This window comes from Crocodylus porosus, unplaced genomic scaffold (assembly GCF_001723895.1).
Source record: "Crocodylus porosus isolate Cpor-Errol unplaced genomic scaffold, CroPor_comp1, whole genome shotgun sequence".
In the NCBI taxonomy this organism is placed as follows: Eukaryota; Metazoa; Chordata; order Crocodylia; family Crocodylidae; genus Crocodylus; species Crocodylus porosus.
Window position 1 is genome coordinate 44,278,214 of NW_017728906.1, and position 16,660 is coordinate 44,294,873.

The following is a 16,660-nucleotide window of genomic DNA, read 5'->3' on the forward strand; positions in this document are numbered from 1 at the left end:
AGGGGGTTGGGGGACGCCAGCCCCCCCACGGGAGATCATCTAGTCCAACCCTCTACCAGTGGTAGGATCATCCCTATCCAAATCATCCTATACAGATCCATTATTGAATCTCTTAGCAAACCTACAGTCAACCCTGACACAACACAAGACATAACACCCTAACCTGCCATAGGTAAGGCAGGGGGCCACAGCAGCCAACAATCTGCTACACTGAGGGTTGTTGAAATATGCCCAAGAGATCCCAGGAAGAGGGCCACACCCTCCACTACAGAGGAAGGAAAAACCCCTCACAGCCCATACCAATCTGATCCCACTCAGCAATGGGTCTGACCCTGAGCCAAGGGTCAAAACCCTTTAGCAGGAACCTCTGGGTTTAAGTCTCACCAGGAGCACTGGCACACCCCAGTACCAAGCCCCAACCTTGGCTGTGACCAACACCCAGTGATTTCTGAGGACAGCAAAACCACCCCTCCTCCCATGATGTGTAGCAACAAGAGGAGGGAAAAAAATTCCTTCCTGGCCCCATGTGGCAACCATCAAAGCCCAAAAGCATGGGAAATACCCATAGTAGACCATAGGCATAGCACCTAGATAATCCTTGACCAGCACTTGTCCAGCCTCTTCTTGAATACCTCTGATGGAGATTGCACAACATCCCCTGGCAGTCGAGTTGATTGCCTTACTGTTCTAACAGTAAAGACTATTTTCCCCGATATGCAATCCAAGCCTACTTTGCTGCAACTTTCAATAGTATTACTGTATCAGGGAAAATAGGGCTAGACAGGACCTTGAGAGGTCATTTAGTCCAGGGGTGCTCAACTCCAGCCTACAGGCCAGATCAGCCCCCATCACGGTATCATGCAGCCTGCAGGGCTCCCCACAGATTCAGGAGCCATGTGGGCTGTGACCCCGTGCACTGTTGTGCAGCATGGAGCTCGATTCAGGGCTGGTACACACAGGGCAGTGTGGAGCTCAGTCCTGGCATGTGGGGCTCAGCAGAGGCAGTGTGGGGCCCTGGCACCCCAATCCCCTTATATGGAGCCAGACAGAGGTGCTGCAGGGCCCTGTAGCCCTGATCCCAGCATACAGGGCTGGGCAGAGGTAGTATGGGGTCCCAGGACTTGAACGTGATGCATAGGTTCACAGACAAATAAGTGGCATGGGGCACAGACTGGACCCATGCCATTTATTTGGCCCACATGGTCCAAAGGTTGAGCACTGCTGATTTATTCCATTCTACTGCTCAAAAGCAAGTTCAGGTACACCTAGGCTATTGCTGACAGATGGTTTTCTAACTTGTCTTGAAAATCTCTAGTTAGGGAAATTCCATAACACAACTTGGTAATCCTGGTTCTTTATTAGTCATTACCCATGGAAAGCTTTCCTAACTTCTGTCCTACATCTCTTCTGTTGCAAGTTAAAGGCACTAATACTTGTTCTTTCCCAAAAGGAAGGTTACACGCTGCTCTGGGGGTAAGCACCATTTCAAGAAGAACTCCACTAGTTGAATTCAGTGGTACCATGTTGATTTCCATCATCTAAAGATGTGACCCAGCATCTTTGTATTTTTTCTTATATAAAAATATGCATAAATATATTTTCATATGTATTTTCTATATTGTCATCACTTTGATGTATATTTACATCCTGATAATTTATGGAGCAACAAGATACATTTGACTCATTTCTATTGATCTAATACAGGAAGCAATGTATCTTTTAATTCAGGGGTGACCAAGATAATGGCCATGGGGCCCTATGATCTGGCCTGCAGTGCAGCCCCTGGTCTTGGACTGGACCTGCACACACCATGCACCAGCCCCCGTCCTAGTCCTATGGACATAATTCTTATGTTGCTACTTGAATTCCAGAGCAAATCAGCAGTAATCCAAAGGCATTCATATGTGACAGCTGAGTCATCTTTGTCACCAGCAACTGGTGTAGGGAAAGAACTACCCTCCTAGTCCAGTGGTTCTCAGCTAGAATGCCATGGCACCCTGAAGTGCCATGAGTTTTTTGCTTTTTTTTTTAAGGATGCCATGGGGTGCTGCGCAATATTAGCACTCTTGGGTATGCAAATACCTACACCTGAGTCACAAAGTAAACTTAGAGATTGTGAACAGGAATCCAGAGCATCAAACACATTCTGACCTGCTGTGGTTTTTCTGTGTTCTGTGCAACAGAAGACTTACTCTACTATTTTTCCATAGTCAAAAAATCAGTGAAAGCTAAGAGCTGGCATTTTTGAGTATGGGAATCAGAGTCTAAAAAGTTTGAGAACCACTGTCCTAGTCACTCAAGATGCTTCCTGCATACAGTGGTGTAGTCCACTGGTGGGCCAGTAAGATCAAGCATGCGGTACTACTTCTAGCAAAAGAAATCCAAATGTGTTACTGCCTAGAGTTTTGCTTTATTGTTCATTAAGAATAAATATGAACGCTAGTCAGATCTTGTTGGTTATGAGGTTCTCGAGTTAGAACCCTCTATTCCTACTCCCTAGAAAATCTCTTGGCAGAAAGACTAGTCATCTTCTTCATTGGATATAAAAAAACTCATCTAGTCTGCCTGTTAGGGTGAGTCAGCAGAATAACCCAGCATTTTTATTCATGATCTGTAGGTTTCTAATTGGCATCTTGTACAGGCTCTAAATTCACTTAAAATATAATTTAAATCCAGTTACTCTTTTGCATTCCAAAATTACTGAGGAGTTACATAAATCCCGTATAAGGGGTATGTTACCATTGTATGGTAACAATGGGCAGCTGAATGGGGAGTGGGGATGGAGTGATACCAGAATGGTGTCTCATCCTCCCATTCCTTCCCACCCTCCCCTCCACTCTCTCTTATGGCTACATCCACGGCAGCAAGGAATGCAAAGAAGTGGTGGCAGCACATGGTGGAGGAGCAGCTGAGGTTTGCTACCATGGTGGAAGAGGTCACCCCCTTTTTTGCCCCCAAAGCTGATTTTTTTGATCACTTCATAAGCATGTCAAGGTGACAGTTCCCCCCTGCAGTACCACAGTAGCAAACCTCTTGCCAGTTCTGCATGGTGTGCTGCTAGTGCTTCTCTGCCCTCCTCACTCCGAGCCAAGACTGAATGGGGACCCATCCCCATCTGCCAGTTGCACCTCAGTTGATGCTATAACAGTATTATGTTTTTCCTAAGACAAAGCTTCTACATAGCAGTTACAAAAATCTGTAGCTTTTGATCAATTGTAATTTCCTAAGGTGGTGTAGAGACCTATAAATGCATTATTTGTTCTTAATATTTATATTGCAGTAGTGCCTAAAGGCTTCAACCATGTCAGAGCAAACCTGTTGTGCCAGGTTCTCTGAAAATGTATAACAACAAGTCCCTGCTTCAAACACTATTTATCCCTGTTGAGTTCAATGGGACTACTTTCATTCACAAATTTAATCCTTGGTGCATTTTCAAGGTCATGCATGGTCTTAGTATTCATAATAACCATCCTGCAATAGATCAGTTGTCCAGAATCCTTTCTGTAGTATTGTTATGGCCAATTCTGGATAGATCAGAGAAAGGCAAGTGATGCCCCAGTTCATATTAATTATACAATACTAGACTTTCTGAGAGGAGAAAAATATTTCTTAATATCTATTTGTTGCTCATGTTCTGCCTATGAGTATATGGATTGATCATCCATATAATTGTAATCTAGCTAGCATCACTGTAGAGGTATTTGTGCTCAGTTTGGTAGAACATTTTCTGCTGAGGTAGAATAATGTGTAAGACTTAAAAAAAGCAAAGAAAAGAAAAGAGAAAGGCACTTGCTGTAAAGCAGAGTATCAGAAATGTAAAATATCTTGCCAGTTGTGCTAAGTAGTTCCACGCAGAAACATTACAGATAGAATCAGGGTAAAATGAGCAGATTTCCAGGGGATAGATCACAAAAAAGAAACGTGGTAAGTGAAGGTTGATTCTTTTTGAAGGCTTTTTTCTTTTCTAGTAAAAGGCTGCTTGGCACTTGTGATCCAGGTCTTGTGTATAAATCTTGCTGATTTAAGGAAACATTTGCCAGAAGCTGAATTTAGCAGTGTCCTGGTTATCTCACAACACCTCTCTTATTTACTTGTCCAATAAAGTAATAGGTAGCTATCTGGTGCTAGTTGCTCCTTCTGGAACTGCTGAGATCAGTAATAGACTGAAACTAGACAGGGTTAAAAGAAGTTACCCACCCCTCCCATCTTAAAAATCATGGTTACAATGCAGTGCACATGCTACAGGGTTTAGAGGTGTTCTATTTTCCACTTCTCATTAGTTGAGCCCTATTGCCTATGCTATTTGAATCTTGAGACTTCACTGTCCTGCAACATTTTAATTAATTTTTGTTAAAGATAGGCAGGCATTTTATCTCTGATGAACCTCACTTGTACTTTCAACCTATTGCTTATGAATTTTTAATGGAAGCATCAACAAACAAAAATGCATTGTCAGTACCCTTATGATAGCGGAAGTAAAAAATGAATGACAAACAGTGACTTTTTTACTCAGATTGTAACTTGATTTATTTCTAGCATTATATAGGTCTAGTGCTGAGTGTAAGTGCAGTATTACAAAAAGTGATCTTGTATTTATACATATATTCTTTGGTAGTTATTTAACAGTGCTACAAACCAGTCAAGACTCTTTAAAGAGCAAATAAAACAAACTCTTCATTTTTTTTCTTGGCATTGCCTAACATCTTTTGGTGCTTAGTAATAATATGATTAGTAATAATTACATGAGGAGGCTGAGAAGGGAGTGTGACAGTTATAAGGACACCTGGGTGCTATATTTTTATATAGGCCTTCATGGTTCTGGTAACTCTCAAAAGCTACCTGGTTTCTCTCAAGTAAATTTTAGGTCATATTCTGCCGTCTTATGTTCACCTTTCTGGATGAACAGTCTCATATGTTTCAATGGGAATATTCACTGAGTAACATACTAACATGATGGCATGCTACTAAACTGGAAATCTATCACCCACAGACATACCAACTGTACAGTATGATAGGCAGGTTTTGTTGGCATAAGTTTGTAATGGCCATTGTACTTGCAAAAGGCAAATCCACATAGTCCAAACCAGTATTAACAAAAACCTTGGGCCAACCTTTCGTACGCCGGCTGCAGAAAAATTTATCTCAATCATTTGGAATTTTTCTAGAGAGAAAGAAGTTAGTGGGATTATTTTCACTTTGTTTGTCCTCTGAAGTGCAGGGGCCCATATGAGTCCAACTACACAAGCCTTTGAGGAGACCATGAGAAACTCTTTCTGAGCATGCCAAAATGTACTTCTTTCCTAGACTTAAAAATATTGAAAATTCCTCATCTGATATAATCAGACCTTATGGTACTAGAAGAAACAGTTGTGTTTCCCACTGCTGGGACTCTCCCCTTTCCCACAAAATGAAGCATGTTTCCAAGCTTTAATGGATAGAGGACCTAGCAAAACATCAGTGCTTCCTGTTTCAAATCACCTGAATTTGGGACAGCTGAAGGAGGCAGCACATTATTCTCCTAAGTACTGAGCTAACTTTGTATTGATCTGGGGATTTTCGGTAGCTACATTTATATATTAGATTTTTGCTGAGATACTAGGTACATATACGTGAATACTTACACCGTAAAATTCAGAAAAAAGGACAACATTGTACCCAATCCCCCTTTATGTAGACCTTGGGTATCATAATGCAACCAGAATATGATGCTTATCACTCACAGTTGGCTACCTTGCAGCTCACTTAAGCTAGGGAAACTTGAAAATGTCTGGCCTCATCCATTTGGGCCAAATCCTGAACCCCATGAAACCCATGTGGTGGTTGAGAGGTGTAAAATTCTCTCTTACAAAATGATGGAGCTGCTTTTGTGGCTGCCGCATACTAGTCCATACAAAAATCACACTTGTCCATTCAGAAGATCAAAGGTGGACAGTGGATCAACAGAACAGCTGACTTACTGGCTTTACCCTTGAACCTACACTTCTCTTTAGTTTGGAGGAAAACCACACAGAAAAAACAGAGTATCATACTGCATGTGTTTCAGAACAGAGCCAGTTTGAGGCTTTTCAGAAATGCAGTATTTGGCCCTTTGAGTACATGTGTGAGAAATGATATATAAATACAAAACTAACTTTCCTTTATGTACAACTGGGATTTCTTTCCACTGTAAGGTACTAATTTGAGCAGCTGCACAGAGATGAGTGGGTAACTAGAATGCAATTAATGCTAAACAGGCAGATGAAGTTGTTTTGCTTCCTTTGCCAACTCTCCTCTCTTGTTCTACTGCCTTATCTGTTCCAGGTTAAACTCAAGTCATAAAGATGCAAGCCCTATAACTCACAAATCCCCATTCCCAAAATCTCCAGTATATTAAAAGTTGCTCTTTTTTTTTTTTCATAATATACTTTAAATATAAGTGCCACCGTATTTTCCTGTCATACAGCGCTGAGCACGTATTGGCAACATTCATGGACAAACACTTCCTTGCCAAATATGTCAGGGTGGAGATGGGTAAGCATTGTCGTATTTCTCAAGGTGTTGCTGTGTGCTGAACAGAAGCCATTGAATGGGTGTGATGTAGCTGTTAGCCTGGGGAATCTTGCACTGATGGTTTGGTCTGGACAGTTTAACATTAACAGTTCATGGAAAAAAGGCTTCCCACTTAGCATTTAAAAACGGTTCAGTGTTTGAAGATTTGGCTGCAAGATGTGGAGGAGGCATGACTATATGTCATGTGGGATATTACATATGTTTATGAGAAGCAGGTGTCTACAGTAAAGGATTCATTTCATGTCATGCTGAGGGAAAAAAATCTATTACAGCACCAGGGGAAAAGAAGAAATTATTTTATTTCATGAGGTGAGGCACCCTATTACTGGCAACTGTACAAGTAGGTGCTGGCCCTTCCTAAATGGAGTACTGTACGTAACAAATCACGAAGTATCCCTGTTAACGTCACTGAGATATGATTAGGGAGAGCAAATTGCATTGCAGCAATATTTGTTTTTCTCTCAGATGGACCATTCGTAAGTAGACTAAAAGGAAGGCTTATATATTCAATATGGTTTTAAGAAACCCACCCTATTAGAAAAGCAAATGGTCTTCCTAGAGAGTGGAAGGTGACCTACGTTGTAGGAATTTATCACAAATAGCTTGCTTTCTTACCTATGTGTTTTTTTAAAAAGATTGCTATTCCAACTTCATGCAGTATCTTGGTTAAAGCAGGGGGGAGCCCTTTTTAATAAGAGAAAAATATGCAAGTTCTGTCCTCATTTACACAGGGACAACCTTGTTAGCTCTAAGGATTTTAAGTAAAGAAGCTTACTTGTAGCTCAGTGGGCAGTGTTATAGGTGCTTCACCTTCATAAGCACTGTGTTCATCATAACTGAAGAGGATATTGCTAAGCAGCCTCAAGTAATTAGTTTTAATAATGGTTACTGGTTTGCAATTCTTTCACTGAAGCTTGAGAAATAAATAGTATCTTCATTTAGAAATATTGTCCTGTTCCATTTGGCAAACATTAGAAATACTGGGATTGCACAAAAGCATGTATAGCTTTTCCTTCTATAGTTGTGGGCTTCTCAGTATTGTAAGTGTAAGGAATAATAGGTAATACTGTAAAGGTTGGCAACTTGATTAATCTACTTTATTTATCTAAAGCCAAACTGGTTCTGTTCAATATGGGTATGTTTGGGTTAGAACAGAAACAGGGTTGAATGTGAAGAATCTCCTCCATATTTCCAGGAAGCTGTCAGACAGCCTTTAAATCAAGGCAGGGTGTCATCATTTCCCCTTGCGCATAAATTAAAGGGTATTGGCTGTGCTTTTAGCTATCCTTTTTGCAGTAAGACGGTCTCAGTCTGCACGTGCTTGTGCCATGTACTTGCGAGGACAGCTTGCAGGGTATTTTTATCAGTCCATCAGGACAAGTACATCAGCAAGACAGGATGTATAACACTAATGTCATCATCAATCTGTAAAAAAGAAACACCCTGAATAGCAAAGAGGAACCTACCTTTCCCAGGAGCACCTCTCCAAAGGGGAGCCATGAGAATAGAGACAGCAAAGGCCCAGTCATGCTATTGTAGAAGTCAGTGGAAGTTTTACAGTTGAGTTGGCAGCGTATCACTGGAAGCATCATAAATGATTTCTATGGCAGAAGGATTAGACCAGAAAGCAGAAACTTGAGGAAAAAGAGGCCTTGTTACTTGAAGGCAGTGCAAATGTTAGTATTGCAACCTAATGAATTGAATTACCCGTGCCAATGAGAATTCAGCCTGCAATAATCTGTCTGCCTGCTACTTGCTATGTTAGAGAGGGTGTAATTCAGAACAGAATGACAACAAAAATACAGCCTACTGGTGAGACAGGAGCAACACAAGACTATTAGCATCCCTGTTATTTACTCGGTCCCATGGGGAAGAGACTTCTGGAGCAAGTAAGATGGGTTTAGTGTCTCCATATCAATAGATAGGCACCATCCTGACGTTTCCTTTCCCTGTCAGCATTATGCCAGGAAATATTATTTTATATCAGGGCTCTCCAGTTCATGGCCCACAGGCCCCATGAAGGCCAAAAGGTGTTAGCATATGGCTTATGGGCCCATGCCGTCTGTGTAGCCCAATTGCGGGGGGGCAGGGGGAATGGACCTGGGAGCCTAGCTCCACAGCAAATGTCATATACAGTGTGCCACCCCTTGCTGCTCTGAAGTTGGACAGCCCTGATTTTATATCACGTTGCTAAGATGTATTTGCACTGATGCACTTTCCTTCCCTTACGTTGCCTTACCTTGACTTCACCTCTCCTTTTGAGGCCCCCACCTTTGATTGGTTTAATAATTACCTACTTTCCTACCATGTTCCTGCTGTTGAATATTCATAACTATCAAGTCCACTTTTTCCTGCAAAATACCACCTAAAATTCTGTTTTTTTCCATCACAACCACTTCCTAAACATCTGTTTATGGCTCTTCTTTTTCTTTTTTCCTTTTTCCCCTCTCAGCTGCTCTGATATGCTTGCTTTCCCACTTAAAGTCTTGTGACTCTGAGTCACCCATCTAGCCTCTTTGTCAAGTTACTCTAAGGCGAGCTTTCCCTAATACAGACCCTGAGCCCTCTGGCTCACTTCTTGCCTCTTAAAAAGAGGCTATAAAAGTTATTCTTAATTCCAAACATTTGGGGGGGTTACCCCTTTTTAAAAACTCACATCGCTGTGTTCTTGTTGTCTTACTTTCCTTCTGCCCCTCTATCCTGTTTTTGTTTTTCAGTTTTGGGGGGTAATTTCAGCATCTGTAAGGGATATTGAGAAAATTACCTTTCAGATATTGTTCCTTATTTCCAAAACTTTCATAGGTGGAAGGCAAACCTTACCTAACATATGTTGCTATTTAGCACTGTTGAAAGAAGTGGTCAAACCCATGTTCAGTAGACAAAGTCATCTTCTAATCCACAACTGTTTTCTAGGATCTTGCAACGTTTAAGCTTTGTGGACTTACTACAGGGATATGCAACAGGTGTATGCCTAGATAATAACATCACAGTGCTAAAAGCATGTTATCAGCATGTTTCTAATACAGACCTCCAGTTGTCCCTTTTTTTGCAAGAGGAGAACAAAGTCAGGTGGACTTCACTAAAGGGATACAGAAGGGGGAGCAGGGTAAATCTGCGGCATCGTCCTCTTCTTTCAGGGAAGTGTGGCACACGTTCAGGATCAGACCCTGTTGCAGGAAGGAAGTAGGTGGAGATGGGGCTGGAAGCTAAATTGCTGACTATGATGACTCCTTTAATCTCTGGAAGAACCTCATATATAAAGTAATGATTCTACAATGTTTTATCAGGTGAATCCTACAGGAGTGAGGGATGCTTAAGAGGCAGGGCCACCAGCTCCTTCATGGCAAATCGCAGCTGTGTTGCTGTCATAAAATTATTCCTGTGCTCTTGTATCACAGACATGCAGTGATAGTTAAAGAGGAGGCAAGATTTTTGTGTATAGTAATAAAAATGCTGACATTTCTGATTTGCACTGGCAATATTAACTGGTACTGCCATCTAAGAGCAACACCGGAGGGCAAATTTTTAAGAACACAAGACTCAGGAAAGAAAAGCTGCTTGTGTTCCTGAGAGAAGACTGGTATTTATATTATTGTCACAAACCAAGCCTATGGAGACAATAATCTTTCCATGCTCAGCTTCTGGCCCCTTCCCCCACCCTTTCATTCCATGCCTCTTTTTGTATAATAATAGTGTCATGGGCATCTCCCTAAAAAGACATGGGCACGTTTAAAAAATGACCTCCGTGGGCCCAAAGAACAAGGTAGCTGTGTTTTATTTATCTGGCATGTTAATTACAGAATATGCTGCTGACGACTAATCGGTCCTTGAACAGGAAAATTTAATTTAGAAGCCTGGATTTCTGATTCAATTATTTTCTCTCCACCAACTCTAACTTTTCTGCAGAAACTAGGAGCTGCGGAGACTGGTTATGCATCTGTTTGGCTACACCACTGAAGGCTGCAAAAGCTATACTTACCGGGGAACATAATTACTAATTAATATGGAATTTTTTTAATTCATAATTAATAGCTTTAAACATGCTAATTCTGAAATGAACTTTTCCTCAATGAACTCCACAGGGTGCATTTAAATAATGGTGTAACACTGTATAAGATTGCCTGCCTCCCCCTCCCCATCAATTTTAAATTATACTTTAGATTCCTGTTCTTCTGAAATGGGTGGGATGAATAAATGGAGATGCAGTTTCCCAGAATATAAACTAGCAAGTGAGCAACTTTACATTTTCACTCAGTAACTTCACTTATCTTGACATCTGGAAAGTGTTGAATGGAATAAGGAATACAATATATGTAAAAATACACATTTGATCGGATATTGCATATGCTACACCCTGAAAATATATATATATTTTTTACATTTATCTGTGGAGCACTGCTTGGAGAACCTTCCAAAGGCAATTTCCGTAGAGGACTGTTTCTACTTTCTAGCATTTGAATGTGGACAAGGATGACCAGATGGTCTCTTTCCTTCAATTGTAAGGTGTTTGGGAAAGGAACCTTCTTTATGGTCCATATTTGTACATTATCCAGTACGGTGGAATGGGGGATTATAACTGGGGATTCTTGGCATTAATATAATACTAAGAATAGTTCCCTTCAGGCCTTGGTGTCTTAGAGGGGATTTCAAGCATCCTATATAGCACGTTTCCATTGTCTCCCTAGTAGCGAGCCTGCACCTATCATACATAAGAATTTGGAATGCAGCCTGGTCTCATGCAAGGTGTGGCCTTTGCCTTAGCTCCTGCTATGCCTAAATTTCCCAGGGTCCCGTCTTAGCACCTGATGAAGTAAGCTGATGCCTATGAAAGCTTACACATCTCTGGTTTTAGTTAGTCTAGAAGGTGCAAATCTCCCCTGCTTTCTGCCTGACTTCAGACAAATATGGCTAACTACCTTCACTAACCTCTTTCTTCTCATGAAACAGCATGTCTAAGCATCTAAGCAGTCTTTTACCACATGAAACTTTTCCCCTTCTCCATTGTCCTTCCACCGTCTGTTTCCCCACAGCAAGCAAACAAGGGAAGTGAAAGCAAACCCCTTCTAGGCCCTTTGCCAGGACTGACTCAACAGCCATCCACTTGTAATTCTCTCAAGGCCTCAGTCAGGTTGAATGTTGTTTCTTATACCCTGGCAACCCTTCCAGCCTTTCTCACTGTCACAGCTCCAGCTACTGCAGTGTCTCTTGATCTGACCAGCATCTTTCTATTCTGAGCCAGAACTTGGAATAGGAATGGGCAGAATGTAGGTTTATCCTTTAAAGGATACAGCACACTGTTACACACCCTACTGAGCTGAAGTACATTTGTAAATGCCTGCCAGTGCAACCTGAACCTGGGTTTATAAACCTGGGTTTGGAGAGGACTGCAGGCAGTGCTGGAACATGGAAGAATTAGAATGGAGGAGCTAGATGCCATATGTCTATAGTGGGATGCATGACTCAATTGATCCAAGTGGCCTGCATAGGTAGTGGCATTGGCAAAGGGTGTGGAATAGGCCGTTTCAGCCACAAACGTTAGGCTGGGCACCAGTACTACAGCTCTGACCAGAGCAAGAGACATACTAATGCTGACTGCTACCCTGTACAGTACTGGGAAGCACACATTCTTCCTGATGAGGGCACCCATACTAGTGTGGTCTCAGAGCTCAGCACCTGGTTTTGAAATGTTGAGGACCAACACTTACCCCTGGCCTCTCTTTATCTTCACCATCAACCTGTGGAGCCTGGCTTGCACGCGTATCATCTTCCTGCCTCCCACTTCTCCTCTGCTCTGGACCCCAATTCCTCTTCCCAGATCTTCCACCTCCATCCTTGTCTATCAACTCATCCTTGTCTATCGATACTTATTAGCGTTTTTCTGTGATGGCTCAGAAGTAACACAAACTTAATACTGCTTCTAGCATAGTGAAAGCTATAATGTTAACCTGAAAATGTTTTCTATTTCAAAGGCATGTCTGCACATGGAAAATAAACTACTGGCACTAGAATAATGTGGAAAGCCAATGCTAACTAAGATTAAGTGACGTATACAATAGCCAGTATCCTAACCATAAAAACTTACACAGAAAAGCCTGAGCAAAGAGGACCGAGGTCATGAGAAAGAGCAGTGAAATCCCTGAGGCATGTGAATTTTCAGCTAGTGTGGTTACCAAAGAAAAGAGAATGGCTGAGTTTATTCAATATGGGCACATACTTTGAATTTAATTCTGCCAGATGTCACACTGAATAGAAATTACCATAAACTAACTAAATTAACTACTAGGGCTTATCCATTTTATGGATAAGCAAAGAGAAGGATTCATAGAAGGGCCACTGGGTGGTGACACTAAACTATGTATTTGTACATGTGCATTTGGCTGTCTCTTACAAGTTGCCCTTATTTGTATAATAGCACAGAGCTTACTGGGAGCTGCAAAACCTGCCTGTGAAAATAGGTATTCAGGCAGTTAGCTTGTGCTGATCTCCATGCTGCCTGTACCTGAGTTAAAGTTGGTTCCTGTATATCTATGCAACCTGCAGTCAATGCAGCGTTCATAGATTTCATAGACATTAGGGCTGGAAGTGACCCCGGAGGATCATCGAGTTCAGCCCCCTGCCCCAGGGGCAGGAAGTCAGCTGGGGTCATAGGATCCCAGCAAGATAAACATCCAAATATCTCTTGAAGGCGTTCAATGTAGGTGCTGTCATAGAAGCTGGCTAATAAGGCAACAACTCCAACTTAATCTGTTACATAAAACTGTAAAAGTAAGCATGAGTTCAAGGCAGACAGCTTCATATTAATTGGATTATTAAGTGAAATGGCCTGAGGTGTAAGGTATTTTCAGCCCCACTGGTACCGTCACCGATCGACATTAACATGAGTTGAAAGATTCTACGGATAAAAGGAAATGTTTATGGATGGGTTAATTATAATAGGATCAGGTCTCCCCTCCGTTCTGGGGATGTTGGTTCTAGCTTTGAGGCAGTGACACCCCATTAGCCCCTACTGACCTGCTTGTTCCTCAGGGGATAAGCTGGACATCCTCTGAAAAGAGCGGAGATGCAGGGGAGGGTCAGACCACAGGCAGGGACCATTTGATGCATGTCAGTGCTTTTGAGGGCCATAAAACACGCTGTTTCCTGTACGTGCTGCCTTTCTGATTCACACTAAAGAGCCTCCTCCTGACGGTGCAACAGCCCTGATCAGGTCACATCCACTACTGTAGAATGGGGTAGGCAAGCAAGGCGCATGTCCCTGGTAATGCCTAAGGGGAGGAGTCAGAAGTAGGGACAAAGGTGACTCACCCCAGGCCCACAGCCTACCTCACTGCTTTCTGCCCTATGACCCCTGCCCAAAACTCCCTGCCCCATCTGTTGCACTGCTCTGCTCTCTGCTTTTTGCCCTGTACTTCTGTTCCGTTATCTGTTTTGTTTTTTGCACCATGCTCTGTGCTCCCTACTTAAGATGTGCATCCCAGTTTTGGAAGGCTGAATTTCTTGGGAGAAAGGTAGGAGTGGTATGCAAAGAACCACAGCAAGATCCTGGACTGTCTGGCCCAGAAGTTCTCCTCCAGTCCTACATTCCTTGAATGCAGTAGGAGAGACTTCCACCAGAGCCAGGGAGGCAAGAATGGCAATTGTGGGTGAATCTTAACTAATGAACTGGTCAGAAGAGACAGGGACTTTACCATGTCCCCAAATTATTAATATCCTACAGAGACCTCCCTTGGTCCCTGAGACGCTTCAGAGCCAGCAGCATCAATAACCCTGAGATCTTCACAGAGCCAGGGGTGGGAGACTCTGAGACCACTGCAAAGCCAGCAGCACTGGAGATCCTGAGATCTGCCCCCACCCTCCACAACCCTGGATGCCATGGACCCTGAAACCCACCCGCAGAGCCAGATGCCTTGGAATCCCAAGACGTCACCAAATCTGGCAGCACTGGGGACCTCAAGACCCCCCCTGAGAGCCAGCAGCATTGGGGATCCCAAGACCCCCCCCCCAACCCAGGTGCAGGGGGACCCTGAGACCCAACCAGAGCCAGCAGTAGTGGGCACCCTGAGACCCTGCCCCAGAGCCAGGTGCAGGGGGACCCTGAGACCACCCCAGTCCCGGGTACAGCGGGAGACCCCAAGACACCACCAGGTGCAGAGAGACCCAGGGAGTTGGCAGCATCAGAAACCCCTGAGACATCCCCCCCAACCTATGTGCAGGGGGACCATGAGATCCCACCAAAGCTAGTAGCACTGGGGACCCTTCACTCCTGACCTAAAGCCCTCTCTCACCCCTGCTTGTGCTTGGGCTCCCAGGCTCAGCACCAGGGTCAGGGGTCACTGAGTCATGGCCCTAGATATGGGGCTGGGGAGGGCTAAGGGGATGGCCAGGTCATTGGGGGGGGGGTCTCTAGGCTGTGGGGGAGTGGTAGTGGGGTCTCAAGGGAGGGGGGCAGTAGGTGTCCAGCAGGGGGTGAAAACCCAGAGAACTCCATTTTACCTGCCCTGGGGCCCAGGGTGGAGCTCCAGTGCCCCTCATATCCCCTGTGCAGCAGGAGAGACCTCAGCAGGATGAGGCCTGTTCCTGATGAAACAGCAGGGCTGCCAGTGACCAAAGGGCATCAGCTTCCCTGGTGAGCAGGGAGCCTTGGGGTGGGAGGGGGTTGTGGGGCTGGGGACCAGATGCCTGGGTTCTCTTCCCAGGTCTGTGTGGGCAGCACTCATCCTGTGTCTTTCTCCCACAGAGACTAGAGCTGATCCCCAGAATGGGAGGACTCCACTGCAGAAGAACTGCTGGCTGTGGGTAACACTCATTGGTAAGCCTGGAGCTGGGGACCAGGCTGGGCCAATGCTCCTGCTGGAACCAACCCACAGGGTTGTGGCTAGTGGGCTTTACTACCCAGTGCCCCCTCAGCTGCCCTCTCTCCCCACCGCCACTCCAGCTGGCAGTGATGCCTGCACACAGGCCAGAGCCTGAGCCCACAGAGCCACCCTGGGAGGCGACTTCCCTGCCCCTGTGGCAGCAGCATGTCCTGCCTGAGCTCCGTGTGGCATGGCAGTATCTACATCTTCCTTGCAAGCGAGAGATGCTGGCAGAGCTGTAAGCAGATCAAGACTAGCTCCCCCTGCCTGCCCCTTATTTGTGGGTTTGAAGCTTGGATCAAAATCCCCTTTCTCGAGTCAGCTGCCCTGTGCTTCTCCTCGGGGCGCTGGGCCCACCTCCGCTTTGCTTCCCAGCTCTGCTGGAGCCTCCTTCCCGAGAGAGGGGATGCTAGAAAAGGCCCTTTTGGCATCATCTGCAGGCTCTCGAGCCCCAGAGCAGCGGGGCCGGAAGGGTTGTGCTTTCGATCTGCTTCTCACGCGCAGAGTAAAACTGTTTGGGGTTCCCCATCCCACGCTCCTGCCTCCAGTCCCATCTCAATCAGCCGGCCTACAAAGCTGTCATCCTAGGACAGACACTGTCTCCCTTGCAACAAGGTTGTGGCCTGAGTCTCCCTCCTGCTTGGCCCCGGACAAGCCCCTGCTCTGTTACCCCTCCCCCAGGATTGCTCAGCCTTTTCCAGAGGCAAGACCCCACAGCTTGTCTGCCAGCGGGACCCCTTTCTCCAAGCCTAGACCCACAATTAGGGGACAGTCAGTTTTCTCAGTTAGTGCCTGACAGCAGGCAGGGCCTTCCCAGCCCCGGGCGCCTCAGCGCACGTCCAGTTTGTGCCGTTTCAACGTTGAGGACTTCGGTGCTGTGGCCCGATGGGGATGGAACGTCCATGTTCCCAGCCGCTCCGAGCACGCACTGCTCACGCCCTGTTGCTCCAGAGGTCCCAGCGGGCCTGGTGCACTGAGGAGAGCGCAAGGAAAAAGCACCAACGCCCTGCTGGGCTGACGCCAGCCCCAGCCAGAAAGTGAGGTGCGGGGAGCTGCTGGGGTCCTGGGGGGGGCAGGCACGAGGAAGCAGGGCAGGGTGGGAGACAGGCGTGGGGGCTGAAAGGCCCTTTGGGAAACTGAGGCACAGGGGCTGGAGGGTTCAGGGAAAACGGAGGCGCGAGGCCTTGAGGGATGGTAGGGAGGGGACCTGAGACCCGGGGAAACTGGGGCACGGTGGTTGGGTCTGGGAAACTGAG